This window comes from Erpetoichthys calabaricus, chromosome 11 (genome assembly GCF_900747795.2).
Source record: "Erpetoichthys calabaricus chromosome 11, fErpCal1.3, whole genome shotgun sequence".
Classification (NCBI taxonomy): domain Eukaryota; kingdom Metazoa; phylum Chordata; class Cladistia; order Polypteriformes; family Polypteridae; genus Erpetoichthys; species Erpetoichthys calabaricus.
The window spans coordinates 70,957,765-70,973,463 of NC_041404.2; the positions used below are offsets into that span (position 1 = coordinate 70,957,765).

The 15,699-nt window shown below is 37.9% G+C and overlaps 1 protein-coding gene across 1 annotated transcript in view; it reads left to right on the plus strand.

The window, feature by feature from the left end:
* The first annotated feature begins 5,247 nt into the window (after positions 1 to 5,247).
* grm6a (glutamate receptor, metabotropic 6a) overlaps positions 5,248 to 15,699 on the plus strand; it is a 279,282-nt gene continuing 268,830 nt past the window's right edge. Inside the window, 1 exon segment of the mRNA XM_028813328.2 lies at positions 5,248 to 5,653. The gene's annotated coding sequence lies outside the window, so the exon portion shown is untranslated.

Consider the following 15,699-nt stretch of genomic DNA (forward strand, 5'->3'; position numbering starts at 1 on the left):
TTTTGGATCCAGCCACCTCTAATGGAAGTGGTCTCCCCTTCCCTCTAAATTTGCCATACATTTGAGTTCCCATGCATAATCCCTGGTAGATTCTGTATTTAGAGTTTTACTAGTGGACAGACTCACCTCAATGTAACTTCAAGTTGCAATGTGGGAAATTTTGACAGCTTGAGTATATACACAAATTAACTGCACATAGCATTCAGTCTTTTTAGTCATATTGGCTTCAGTGCTTGAAAGGATACTACCTATTGACTCTTTAGTCCTGTTTGCAAGAGTTTACCTTTACATAAGAAATGACTGACAGTAAACTTCAACAGTTTCCATGCCAAGGTAGCTGTTGACATAGTGTCGTGCTGAGCAGATAACCTGCCCCACACAAGCCAATAAGAAAAAGAAAGAGGCATTTCATGCTAATATAGAAATATGCCAAGAAAGTGGCAGTTGTAGCAAAGGCCTTTTTGTGGAAGGGGTACAGTGAGGAGGTGAAGAATGACTTTTAGGAAATGACTTCAAAGAAGTCTGACAAATTATTCAACAATTCATGTTAGGAAGGTGAAAATGGAAGTAGACATGCCCTTGTCAAAGGCAGTAGTTCTAGTGGCAGCTTCATAAACTAGTGTAACCATGACATCACTGTGGTGATGAACAAATTCAGAAATGAAAACACAAAGGATATGTCTGAGATCAGTCCCAAAATACAGGGATGTTTTCATTAATTAGTTTTTTCAATACTGTGATGAAGATAATTACATTCATTAGGAACCTAGGTTGCCTATTGTAAAAATGATGACAAGGTGCTGTGCTTTATTTGATACTCCTCCACCTCCCCACCATATCTTTTACTGCAGTTGCTGGAATGGTGACTACAGGCAAAGTAGTGTCTTGCTCTCTAGATGAGGAACAATGCAAATTCACTCCTTGAATGAATACAATTAATACGTCACTGTTTAACTATCTATATCTGTGCAGTGAGACTAATTGGTTTATAAAGATATAATTAAGACCTGTATAACAGTATAACATAAAGAATATATGTAATTAAATAGTATTCATATGTATTACATTGTTTTTGTCTGCCTCTGTGTTGCATATTTATATTTCCTGTGCAAATAAACAGTAAAATAACAGGGTGATGAGACATCATACTTTGAAGTGAGACAGCCACCTAAGTTGACTTCTGCTCTACAGGATATGGTATATAAATAACTTGCAGAACAGCAGGAGATTTGAATAGAATTTTTGCATTGTCAAGGTTATGCTGCCATTATAAAGAAATCTCCAGTCTCATTTTAGATTTTAATTGTTAATGAAGATTCAGACTATCATAGTGTAGCAGTTATAAAGGTTAATAGTGAATTTGTTTATTTATTAGGGTTCTGATTGGTGTCTTTGCTGTTACATATTTACAGTATAAGGACAGAAGAATCAATGTGTGTGATAACTATTACTATTACTCATCTCTGGAGAGAATTAAGTAATTTTGCCGCATCAGTAACGTTATCACAGGCACCATTTTGTGCATCCATTGTTCGTGATGCCACTTATTGTCAGGCCACATGTTTATGACTTCAGAACAAAATGAGATTAGCTTCTTAAGCAATTTATTTTCTTATTAGGTTTTTTAGGTTAAGATCTTTTTATTTCTGACTAATGATTCTGTTTTTTCTTTTGGCTTTTTTACTTTGTTTACTTCAAGAGATTACTAACCCAGCCCTGTTCCTTTCTATTCTTTTGAATTTCCCCTTTACATCTTCTTGCCAATCCTAAAACATATTTATTTTATTTTATATGTTGTTCATAGATTAGTAATAGTAATCTATTTACTGCTACTTCAGTCCTGTAACTGGAAAGTAATTTTTGTTTTCAAATATCTTTGAAAAGTTCTAATAAGTAGCAAATGGGGAGGTTTGTGTCATAACAAGAAAGATCATTTAAAAGGTTAACCATTTAATAGTGTTATGATATATTTTACTTTTGCTCTATCTGAGGCATAGGTCTGATGATATAGGTTGAAAACTAAGTGAAACTAATATAAAAATCCAATGCACTTCTCTTAATCTTTAGAATAACAATGGAGATGACAGATTTGATGATCCCTTGTCATTTTGAAGTTGGCTTGTGATTGAGCTTGTCCTTACCAGCATATTAGTCTCTGAAGAAAGTTAGGTTCAGTCACCATCAGTTGGATAGATGCTGTTAAGTCTCTTGCCTGTTTAGAAACTGATTGTGCTTTAATCTCTCCAACATTTTTAGGGGTTTGTGTAAGCTCCTTAAACACTCATTTTATCTTGGGTTTGCTCAGAATTTAAAAGGTCCATTTTGTTCTGCCAAGAAATTAAACAATGTTAGGCCATGTATGTTATAGAGGAAGGCCTGGGAGATTAACATTAGTCAGAAAAAAAAGGCAACAGAACAGTTGTCATAACCACATAGAAAGATAAATTTCCAGGTCAGGAATAAACAAATGAAAAGTCAAAAATGAGGGAACCTTTAAAAGAAAACATGACAATGTCTTTGAAAAGTTTCTATACACCATCTTTGATGCTACAAAGCACACATACTCATCTTGCAAACTGTTGTATTAGTAATGGCAGACTTCCAAGATCACTTCCCTAGCAACACGCCTTTTCATTGTGACAAAACAAATTGGTAATGTGGTACAATACAAAACAGAACAAAACACATACATAGACTCAATACCAAATTTGAATTCCCTCTGAGTGAAAACCTCCATACAAATGTCTTGAATCTCTAGAACAAATGTATATAAGACACAAAAATGAACAACTTTAGCTCAGTCATATCAAGTATTAAACAACAAAGTTAAAATGCATGAAAGACAAAGACTAGTGAGCTTGATGAGTATTGAACCTCCTTGCTGTCTTTAAATAAATTTGGATTTTTGGATGTATTATTTAGTGAATTGCCATCTTACACAGGCAGGAAATGATAATGCAATATGACTCATGACCTGCAATGTGCACAGAGCTGAAGCCTAGAGTATGTACAATCTCCTCAGGAGTGCTACTAAGCTAGTTTCACTAAGTTAGTGTCAATAAACCAAATAAAAAAAACATCTAATGTTTCAATGTCAGGGTGTCAAAATGAAGCAATAAAACATGTGACCCTCCCACCTATATCATGTGACCAACAACGGGACTAGCCATGGCCATGCAAAAATTATCACAAAATTCCAGTTGAATTCTATACTGTAATTAATCTGTTTATCGTGGCAGGATTAGTCTTGCAGGAGCCTGGGTTCCAGTAATGGACTGAGCATTTATTCCTCGAGTTCTCAATTTCTGGGAAAATTACCGTGGGTGTACTCTATTATCATATCAAAGATAAATGTGTTGTGAGTATGCAGTATTTTGATATCCCATCCAAGATTGTTTCTTGCCTTGTAACCACTTGTGCCAAGATACACTGATTTCCCACAATCCTGTAACAAAAGTGGCAGGTGTGAAAGATCGATAAACTAAAGATCTTTAGCAAAATGTTTCACTAATAAAATATTATTCATGAAATTCCTTCATTATTACACAAGTAACGATGCCTTTTTTCAGTCAAAGAAATTCAATGCCCTGACTGATGTCCAGCTCGAGTCAAAGCACATGCAAAATCCCCCACTTAGTCAACTGAGCTAAAGAAGTACTTTTAAGATTCTGTGGCAATTTGAGGCAATCAGTTTGATTCAACCTTTCAATTACTATTAGTGGAAATATCTTAGTGGTTAATTGCTTGTTCCATCTATATCTATATCTTCATAGCAATCTATATGTATAACGGCCTTTAATTTACAAACATATATCAAATTTCACCAAATATAAATCTTTAAATTATTTTAAGAATAAAAAGTCTTTGGGTAATGACCAGATTATCTTGAACATTCCACTTATTCATCACAAATGCATATCCTGTGAAATCGATCAATTTTAAACTAACTGCACCAAAGTTATCAGTGTTCATTGGCCACACAGGAACTGACTGGCAGATACCTATTACCATCGATGTCACAAGTGATAATAGTGATATGCATTAGCATGAAGAGGCTTGTTGCAGTCTGCAGAAGCTAGAGCACTATTTATTCACTATATATACAGTATGTACAGTATGTTAAATTAATTTGGGAGATCTTTTACAAGTTTGCAGTTATATAGTTTCACAGCTTTCTATTTTCCTATAAACATTTTTTGAATTATATTTTCAAAAATGGCTGCAAATGGTTTTAGCAATAGCACAAATAGGGCTTGATTTGTTTATATATCGTATACATGCAAGCAGTGGTCCAGTCTACCCGCGAGAGGTGGTTTACACCAGCCTAGTACAACTGATATTCATTAATCGTGCTGTGAGACAACAGTTTTTTAAGCTTCCCAGCCTAGGCAGGAACCACTCTTTGACTAGACAATGATCCACCCTCTGGCATATATGCGCTCATTTAAGATCTATCTATCTATCTATCTATCTATCTATCTATCTATCTATCTATCTATCTATCTATCTATCTATCTATCTATCTATCTATCTATCTATCTATCTATCTATCTATCTATCTCCGGGTCATCTAAAACTACCAATAAAGAGACACTAAGTCTGTATTATATGAACAGAATACCTGGATACTAGTAAAATAACTGAGGCCCTAAGCCAAATTTCAACCATCAAAATCACCCCTCTTTTCAGAGTACTCACATTCTGTTTGCCAGAACATTTACATATGACTCACAGGTGGCACCTGTGCACACCACTATTAAAATGGATAAAAATGTACCTGCCTGGCAGTGAAGAATCTCATGCCAAATTTTGCAGGTACTTGAGTTTTAATAAATCTTCTCAGTTTAATTTTCTAGAAGTTAATTTGCACTCATACCTTTCTTAACAGAAAATTCATTACATTAACAATCAAATGGTATACTGTATATGAAGTTTACAACAAGAGACGTTACACGTTACATTCACGTTAAATACTGCGTATTCACACAAAGAAGTAAACATATATTATACAAACGACTTCCTTGCAATTCATTTTTTGGTTTGTTGGTAACTGTTAGGTTTTGTGTGTGAGCGCTAATATTTATGTGTGTACTATGTTTTTTTCATTCACAGTACACCATAGATACAATTTGCTTTTTAAGCGTCACCTCCTACCACTGGCATGAATTTGTGCATGTGTATGTGTGTGTCAGAGAGAGAGCAAAAGTGAGAGAGAGAAAGAGAGAGAGAGAGAGAGAGCTAGGGGAAGAGAGTGAGAGAGAGAGACCGGGAGAGCTTTTAAGGGATTTGACATACGATTTTCTGTCTGCACCTCGCCGGACTACAGCGGCATTTTAATATGATTTTTAACGCGATTCCTCTAAACCTCTGACGCTCAAGTTACTGCGTGTTTTTACAAAAACAGAAACCGATATATTTTAGTGCATGGCAGAACAAAAAGTCTCGCGCTTTCACGTTTGTGCTCACGTATAGTTAAACTGACACAGTATTCAACATGCACATAATTAATTACTTTATTGTGCTTTATTTTTCTTCCTGTGGATTACGAAGTGTGTCACTGCAGAATGGACCAGCTTTGCATTAGGAAGACCGTCTATAGTGATCATGTGGCTACGCAGATTGAGTTATCTCAGTGCACGGATAGCGGTTGCAGGTAAGTTGATGTGATGAAAGTATCTCAGAAGACAATGCTTCATTCATAAAAATTGTACTCAAAATCATCACTTTAAAATATTGGTGCCCGCACTTACCTATCCATTAATATGTGTGTAACTGTATATAAAAGGCTTGCAACAGCTATAAGTGTCTATTAGTCTGCCTATCAGACAACTATAGGACAACTATAGGAATCTATCTATAAACTGAAGGATTGTTACAGTTTTAAATATCTATACCGATCATTTAAAGTCGCACGAAAGGGCAGCAAAACAAAAATCGCTTAGTTTGCTTTACATCTGTTAAAAAAGAGCAAACGTATAAAATTGCCTTGTGTTTACAATTTACATTCACAATTGTGAGTCTATATTTAATAGTTGTTTAAAGTAACAGAAATGATTTAGCTATCCCAGGGACGTTTTTTTTTACGTACAAATCATTCTTAGAATGTGCAGTTATTTTTTCATAGGCCTACATTATTCAATTCCCAATTTTTAAACTCATAATAGTAGGGTAGAACTTGTCCTAATGTGGAAATTCTTTTTTACTTTATCACAATTTACTAATGTTTTTTGCGCAGGAACTGAATATTAATTTTACGGTCCCTCTTTCATATAGCGCTTTTTGCTCTACTATGGGGAGCAGTAACTCTACATTCAACTTTGTTTCTTTACGATTTACATTTATCTTGTACGTGCATTTTATACTACACGGTTACTTTTATTTGTCGTCAATGCCGTCTAACAGCTCGGGCATATTCGTTCATGTGTGTACCTTTTTCTTTTATAACCCGTAAACTTCACTTTTAAGGCTCTGGTTTTCTACTTGACTCTCAGTTGCCAACTGAATCGTTTTGCAGTTTGTCATTTTTAAAGAAAATATGAGCTATATAGACCACCTGTAGTTTCACATCGAAAACTCTCAGCACGGAACCGATCTAACAGTTTTATGTGAAATATTGTCAACAGCCAAATCACTATTTGAGAGAAAATAAATCTCAATGACTAGCAGCCGACAAGTGTCCTGTGCCTCTTCACACCCGATCTCTCACAAATCCCCAGCTGTCGGCAGGAGCCTGTTCTTGTGTTAAATACAGCGGTGATTCGCAATGCCGCCAGTAGTTGACAACTACTTTATCTAAATCAGCATCTGGTATTTCTCTCACTTCCGCCATAGCAGCTTTCATTTAATTTAATTAACTGGCCAACGGTAGTGTGGGTGCGTTTTTCTGTGTGCAGAACCCACAAAGTCCCTTAAACAAGGAGGGACATTCCGTTTTCTATATGACACTGGGCAGATGACCCCGCGGCATGTCAAAAACTTAAATTTGTCAAATTCTTTCAGAGATGAAGTACAAACCTCAGACCCTGAGCACCGTTTTCCGATAGTCCAATTTGCACAAAAGCCTCCGAGATCGCTATCATTATGTCAGCAGTATCAAAATCCTCAACGTAATTAGGATATTTTGAAAAAAATGTAAAGTATATGATAAGTACAGTTTGAACAGGACGATAACATAATGAGCCGCATTTACTTATAACCTATGAAGAACAATAATTTAGCTGTTTACTTAAGCTGTTTAGTTTTGGTAGTCTCCTCACCTAATACCACTTCATCCATCCATTTTCTACGGAAGCGGCGGGGGATGAGACCCCATCGTACACAAAGCAAGGACAAAACGAAAACGAGGGGAGGTGCAAGTCCATCAAATGCTGACCTCATTAACAAATCCACGCTGATTTATACCGGGACAGTTAACCAGGTCTTAACTGCGCAACGCAGGTCTTTGGTAAATGCAGGAAGGAAAACCGGATTGCCCGGAGTGGAAAAAAAAATCAGAAATGGGAAGAACATGCAAATTCCATACATATACTGACCGGGATGGCATATAAACCTGTGCACTGGTACTATGAAGTACTGTAGAGCTAACCAACGCGCTGTTAGCACAATGTCCGCACTACTTCAGTATCTTCCGTTCATTTCTTGTGTTTATGCGCGCACATAATTCTATTGAATTGCTCTGAGACTCACGAAAAGACTACAGTCACTGAGCATATATCTTTTGATTTTTTATTATACTGATGTATTCATTTTAGTTGTAATGTATGCAATATTTTGTTTTACTGGATTGTATTTGTGTTAAATCGAACATCATCGTTAATATTTGAACATTTTTTAATCTGTTGACTTCCTTAATTAGGTGAATGTCGGTGCTTTTCATATTACTTATACACAACAATTTCTGCGCGCACAAATTTGTTTTCTACAAATCTGAATTACATATTAATTTGAAACACTTTGTATTGATTTACATCGTTTCACTCAGTTCAGACAACTCCATGCAGCAAAATCTATACTCCAAAACTCACAGATTATCAGTCCATCCATTTTCTCCCGATACAGATCTTTATTTATTGCTAAATTACAACATGCGACATCATATATCACTTTACAGTGCAACAAGGTTACAGTAATGTGTACAACATGAAAAATAATCACTATAATATTTAAACAACGCTGAAAGTGTGAACACAAAATATGAGGCACTGATAGCAACAGTAAAACTGTCAAGAAGGATGGCTACAATTCCCCACAACGAACCCTAAATCGTTTGACAAATGGAGCCGGGAGACTTTCCCCATAACCCATATAACAATCTCAAATCCTCTTAATCCAGCTCAAGGTCGTGGAGGAGGCACAGCCAATGCCCTACAGCTCTATACTCAAGAAAGAAAATACAGGGCAGGGAACCGGCTCATCGCGGTGCCCACTCACGCACACTGCTACAGCTGAGAGCCAATTAACCTAACGCAAGTTATGGAGATGTAAGAGGTAAAAACAATGCAAAATATGGGAGACATGGCACAAACTCCACACAAACAATTCTGCAGCTCGAGATTCGTACCAAAATACTGACTGGATTTCTGAGGTGGTAGAACTAACGTGAACCGAGAATTTACCATCCAAGGCAAGTTTAGTTAAGAACTTTACCCATTGTCAACTAGTTGCAGTGCTTCTTTAAAAGACAGCGATCCTTCCATTATTAGAACCTTTATGGGTGTTTAAACGCGTGCATATGGGATGTTTTGTTGGTATTCCGGTTTTCACATGCTAAAAGGATGTAAGTCAGGTTGATTATTCAATGGAAACTGTTTTACTGGAGGATGCGTATGGGAGTAAATGTGCAAACGACTTATTGACGCACCGACCGTGTTGATTTCTTCCAAGCGCTTATTTCTGCTGTGGCTGCTCCATCAGCCCGCGACACGTAAACGTTATTTTGGATGATTTATTCATTACAATGAATTAATTGAGTTTGACAGCAGTTGCAATTAAAAGTGTCTCTAAACACATGTAATATAATCTAAATAGTATTTTAGCTTATTATATTTCACTTTGTTTTCAAAATTGCGTATTTAAAATGCATATCTCTGGTAAAAATTTTCTCCTTCTAATGCATATGCGAATGAAAAAAATAATGCGTTGCATTTCGGCTCCTCAGCACACAAGAAAAACATATACAAGTGGTTAACTTATTAAAAGTTCCTAGCGGGCATTATTTGAGTTATATTCACTATCCTTGATTATAAACACCAACGTCAAAATATCTCCTACTATTGTCAATAGATTTTTAAAAAGATTTTTTGAAAGACGTGAGATAATTATCCTAGCGCGGAAATTTCTGATTGAATGCACTACTTTCATTGACTTTAAACAAACCGACGGAGTTGTGAAGATTTACACCGCTGGCTTATTTCAAGCTCCTGAACACCTACCGCTGTCTGGCTGTCTGTCTTCTTTCATTAGCTCACCACTGACAGCGCGAACGGATGCACTGGTGCTGGGGTCCGCGCGCACAAATCAGCAGGAAAAAAGGCCAGGGTACTCCGCGAGCCAATCAACAGGAAGCGCCAAAGGCGCTTGTCTTTAACACTACACATATGCTAATCGGCGCGTGCACAGAAGAGAACAAATGGCAAGCGCACTGCAAATGCCTCGCTGTGCCACATCCAGGCCCAGTAGGTCGTGCACACAGCAGCTTTCCACAGACGCCAGCGGGAGTATACTGGGCATATATTTTGCTGCTAAATTTAGTAGCTGGACCTCTACCATACATAACCATTCCCTTGAGAATACACTTTCAATATTGTGTGGAACTCAGTGATTTGAGGAAAAAGAGTGAGCTTCTAAAATAAGGTGGAGGAAGGTTTAATACATGATATATGGTCAGATTCTGATTTCATTAATAATCATTTTATATAAAGCACATATATGAGACACACTTTCCACAACTATTTACAAGGGACAGCAGTAAGATAAAATCCTTGCACCACTTCCTCACAGTGTCAGTGCCCTGGGTTCAGTCCCAGGTCACATTGTATAGAGTTTAAGCATTTTCTCCATGACTTTCAGAGTTTTATTTTTTGTTTTTTTCTCGGCAATCTGGCTTCCACCTGCATTATAAATGCAATCATGCTTCGGTTCACTGGTGTCTTTACAAGGACTTGATACAAATGTGTATGAGTCTGTGGATTAGTGTGTCCTCCAACAGACTGCAGACATACCATGATCTAAAGCTGAATTTTACTTTGCACTCAAAATTGACTCTGACTCTCCCAGCCCTGCAGGAAGGGAAAGAATCATGAAGCAGACATTGAATCAACCCCTCTGGTCATCTTCCTGATTAAGTGCAACTTCTGATGGTCTTACCACAGCATTTCATTTTAAGGTTTGATTATTTGGAAAATACAGCTATTGGGTTAAGGGAACTGAAGTTCACAGAAGGAGAAAACAGAAGGGCTTTTGCTTAAACTATTTGTTTAAAGTGTGCATGCTCCATAGAAGTTATTTAATATATCCACACAACATAATCTGATGTTTCCTATGTACACATTGCAGAAGCTCCACATAAAGCTTAGTTATAGATGGATAAGATCTACATATTGCCAAAAATTAAACTAATAAAGTATTAGGCCCCAAGTGGAGGAGTTCAAGTATCTCGGGGTCTTGTTCACAAGTGAGGGAAGAATGGAGCATGAGATCGACAGGCGGATCGGTGCGGTGTCCGCAGTGATGCGGGATCTGCATCGGTTTGTCGTGGTGAAAAAGGAGCTGAGCCGTAAGGCAAAGCTCTCAATTTACCAGTCTAGAGGAGTCAGATGAGGTGGCTCGGGCATCTGATCAGGATGCCTCCCTGGTGAGGTGTTCCGGGCACGTCCAACCAGGAGGAGGCCCCGGGGAAGACCCACGACATGTTGGAGGGACTATGTCTCCCGGCTGGCTTGGGAACGCCTCGGGATTCTCCCGGAAGAGCTAGAAGAAGTGGCTGGGGAGAGGGAAGTCTGGGCATCACTGCTATAGCTGCTGCCCCCGCGACCCGACCTCGGATGGATGGATGAAAGTATTAGGCTGACACCTTTTTCGAAGGTGACTTACAACATTTGAGGTACAGTTGGTTACATTTGTTTTCTTTTTCCAATTGGAACACAGGAAGATGAAGTGACATGCCTATGGCCAAAGAGTATATTTGTGAATTTCCCATTGGGATTAATAAAGTATCTATCTATCTATCTATCTATCTATCTATCTATCTATCTATCTATCTATCTATCTATCTATCTATCTATCTATCTATCTATCTATCTATCTATCTATCTATCTATCTATCTATCTATCTTAACCCAACAACTTCAGGATTTGAAGGCCAACCACTACCCTACTCTGCCAGCCTTAAATGTCCATGTCTATGTATCTGCATGCCTTCTGGATCTTATTCTTAAGGGGCATGAAAACATATGATTAACCCAGCTACTTTCTTACTGGCCTTGATATCACCCAAAGGGCAATACCCTAATTTATAACCAGCCCAAGCTTAATCATTACTTAGTATGAAACTGCCAAGTCAAGCAGAATACTTGTTAATCCACCCAACTCAGCTAGTTAGGTAATGCGAAATGCAGTCTTTTGCTGATTCATGTGTTCTCATTTTTGTTGTTCATTTTCTGTAATATGATTATAGAATTGAAACGTTATGAAGAGAACATAGCACATAACAATAATACTTTTTATCGAGAAATTAGTTTGTTTTTATTAATGTGAACCAACGTTTTTGGTAGGTGTAACCAAAATATTTTACAGTGCAGTGGTTCAATATACCTTTGGGCATTGAACAATTCATGAGAGTCCATACACATTCTGTTTTGAAGACCACACTGTAAACGCACAAAGACGTTTTTATTTCTATGAAGAATACTACCTCAAAAGGATTTAAGTGCAATTGTAAACATAGAGTGTTCAAGATGTGGTAAAAATGTTCTTGAATCCCAGAACAGTTATGTCATTTTGTATTACAACTTATGCACATAAGAGGTGATACTGAAAAAATTCTAAAATGAAGTGAAAGAGATCTGTCAGTATTGAGCAGGGCTTCATGTCCAGGGGCCTCATGTATAACGCCGTGCGTAGAACTCACACTATAACATGGCGTAAGCACAAAAGCGGGTTTGTGTGTATGCACAGAAAAATCCAGATGCAGGAATCTGTACGCACGCAAACTTTCACGTTCTTCCACTGCATAAATCCCAATCAGCGTGAAAAGTAACGTACGTACACGCGCCTTCCGTCCTGCCCCAACTCCTCCCAGAATCACGCCTCTTTGAATATGCAAATCAATATAAATAGCCTTCTGTGAAAAGACAATGGGAAAAGCACGGGGGAAAATATAAGAATTTCAGCGAATACCAAGTGGAGGCAAAAGAAAAACGTACTATTTTGTTGGTTTAAACAGTGGTATAATCAACAAAAGAAAGTTGATCGAGTGACAGAGTGTTGGAGAAACTCGAAAGATCCAAGTTCACAAAGTCGCACAGTGCCCGAAATAAAAAAGAAATCACATATCAAAGTCGCCGTGAAAAGGCAAGTTGTAGCCCACCGTCTGAGTGTCATATGAAAGCTTATTAGGGTACAGACAAAACAAATAGGCACACAGTGGGAAAAAAGCACGAAATGTCAACTTTAATCTCGAAATCTCCACTTTAATCACGTAGTTTATTTTGCCATTAAAGTAGAACATCATAAACTTCATCTTAAAATCGTTTATTTTACTAGTTTCTCAAGTAGCACGTTAAATGCTTTGTTCTGTATTTGATCTTCTATGTGCTCTATGTGTGTGAATCACTACGTGCTTCCATTCTTTCTCTTTCTCCGACAGGACACATAATCCATTACATTCGTGATATTACAGCTCTCTGAATAATTAAAATACTGAGATGTATACGTGATATCATTTTCATGATGATAGGAATGAAAGCATGTTATTAAACATGGGAACACAGTGGTGCAGTGATTGTTCATATCTCACGCAAGAGGCTTGCTGCGCCATGTGCGACCTTCGATTAAATAATTTATTACAGAAGTACTGTCTCTTTCAAACATACTAACCTCCAATTCCTGTCCTAACTTTTCTTTCTCCAAATGCCCAATCGCCACACAATCAGCTCTGTAATAGATGTTAAGCCATTTGTAAGCTTAGAACGTCGATTCTTCAAAACTTTTAAGGAACATTGAAATATCTTCGTAGTACATGTTTAATTATTCTATCCGTCTATCTTTCCAGTGTCGCGTCAGCACCAGCAAGAATATAGCGCAAGGCAGGAGCTATCCGTGAACCAGCTATACGCTGCGGCACTGTGTCCTCACATGTTTAATTATTAACAATACAGATTATTTAAATGAAGTTAAAGTTTTAGCTGTATAATATAATCAACATATTTTGCTGCATTTCATCTTAAAAATGATATCATCATATGTAAATACATGCTTCATAAAGTGGCACAGGTTGTGCAATATTATAACTGTAGTGCAAGTTTACAGTGAGGTAATTGTACTTATAAGTTCAAACAGTTCTACAAGGAGCACTTGATGGACTGATTGAGTGCGTTTACAATTCTTGGGATGAAACTTTTTCTAAACCGCGAAGTCCGTACAGGAAAGTCTCTGAAGCGTTTTGCCTTGGCTCAGGCAGCGTCTGCTTCATGCTGTATACCGATAATTCTCTTTCCGATCAGCTGCTGCTGTGAGTCCCCACTCAGATACAGTGATATAAATACTCCGAGTGGTGCAGTGAGAGTAATATGGAAAAAGATGATCTGCTGTGGCAACCCTTAACAGGAGCAGCTGAAAGAAGAAGAAGATGCAGTGAGAGTTACAACGCTAAAGCAGTTATGGCATTTGGAATACTATGGCTATTTCCTGGACCATTATATTGCTGCAGGTTAATTACAATCAGATGCATTACACTAATAAACAATATGCAGTTAGTTTCAGTGTATTTATAAAGCCGCGTCAGGAATGTGGAGCTAAGAAAGAAAGGGTGACCACACAGGAACAGTAGCACTGCTTTGACGCTGGGTGCCGCCAGTCTGCAAAACCGAGCGGAGAAATTGCGTACGCCAAGGTATGAGTTACCGTGGAAATGTGCGTGGCTTTACGCCAAGTTTAGGTTTTATACATCGCGATTTGAGCGTGGAAAGGTTCGTACGCAACATTTCTGTGCGTACGCACCATTTATACATGAGGCCCCAGGTCATTAATATCTGATAACATCTCCATGGACTGGAATAAGTGGGTAAGCATCAGTGCATAGTACCTCCAAACAAGCAACTGTTCTTCCAGAGGGCAGACTGTGGCCAGAATCTCACACGGCTTTCCAGGAAAGTGTGCTGATGTCACGTGGGTATTCCCAGAAAACAGCATTCAAATTTTACTGCGTGTTGTCCAAGTATGGTCAAAGTGTTCGTAATGAGCAACAGAATCTAACCAGATACATAGCAACTGTGCCTCATACCATGTTCTTTTGGGGTACGATTCAAAAGTATTATCCAGACTGAAGTTTTTGTCCATATCATCTCCAATTCAAATTAATAGTCAAGTGCTATGTGAAACTTGGCTTCAGACCAGACACAGCTGGCAACAATAGGCAGTCATTTTTAGATGTCACAATTCTGTTGGATCATGATTCAAAGCATTATCCAGAGACCCATGATAGGAACAGTATCTCTGTGTATGTAGGAAAATGTCTGTCTTTTATGGTCAGGATAGTGTATTTATATAGTACATTTGTAAGTCAGTAAACCATTTTAGCTGCAATCTAGAGTGAAAATGCTCCAGTTGTCGGAGATAATATTCATACTGCCAGCAAAGTTATAGCTTGAGTTGTAGTGTGTGAAAGGAGCTACATAGTGGACTGAATACTTATTATCATAATTCAGCTGCTTTCTGGAATCTAACTTTTTTACCGTGGACATTGAAAACACTATCCCTTCATTTTCTTAAATTTTTAACATACTTTTATAACTTCCCCTGCTGTGTTTATTGAAAATGGTGACACATATTGAATTTCATGGAAAGAAATACTGTCATCACATTTGACTACACTGGTATCCCTCTTTGAGTGTCAAGCAGTTAGTAAGCTTGTATTGTATAGAAATAACAAAAGTTGATATCAGATTACCAGTGCACATTACTTGATTGAATAAATCAATGCGATAATGGAGATTGTTAGGAGTTAACAATATCACTGTCCTGCAGCATGAGCAGGCTTCCTTTCCCAAATGCTTCTTTAGGTTTATGATACCTACCACCATACAATTCTCTCTTGTAGGAGTGCTAGTATGTCTCTCTATTATAAAAAAAAATCTTGGGAGGGAGACGAGACATGATGTTCTCGGAAGACACTTTGACGTCACGTGAGACAAGGCAGTGAGACAAAAGGACAGCTGCTGTACAGGCTTTTAAATGATCGACATGCAGCACGACAAGCAGAACACGCAGCTCACCAGCAGCAGCAAGTCAGCAGATGATCCGACCGGATCTCCTTAGCGTGCGTTCAGCCCTCCGCTCTTCACAATGCGAGCAGCGTTATAAGCCCCGCAAGAAAGAGATTTAACCACGCCCGGGGCTGGAAATAAACAACAAAGAGTAGATGACAAAGTAGAACGTCGTAAAAAATTCAAAAATGTTGGCGTGGTACACATGCACAGCAAG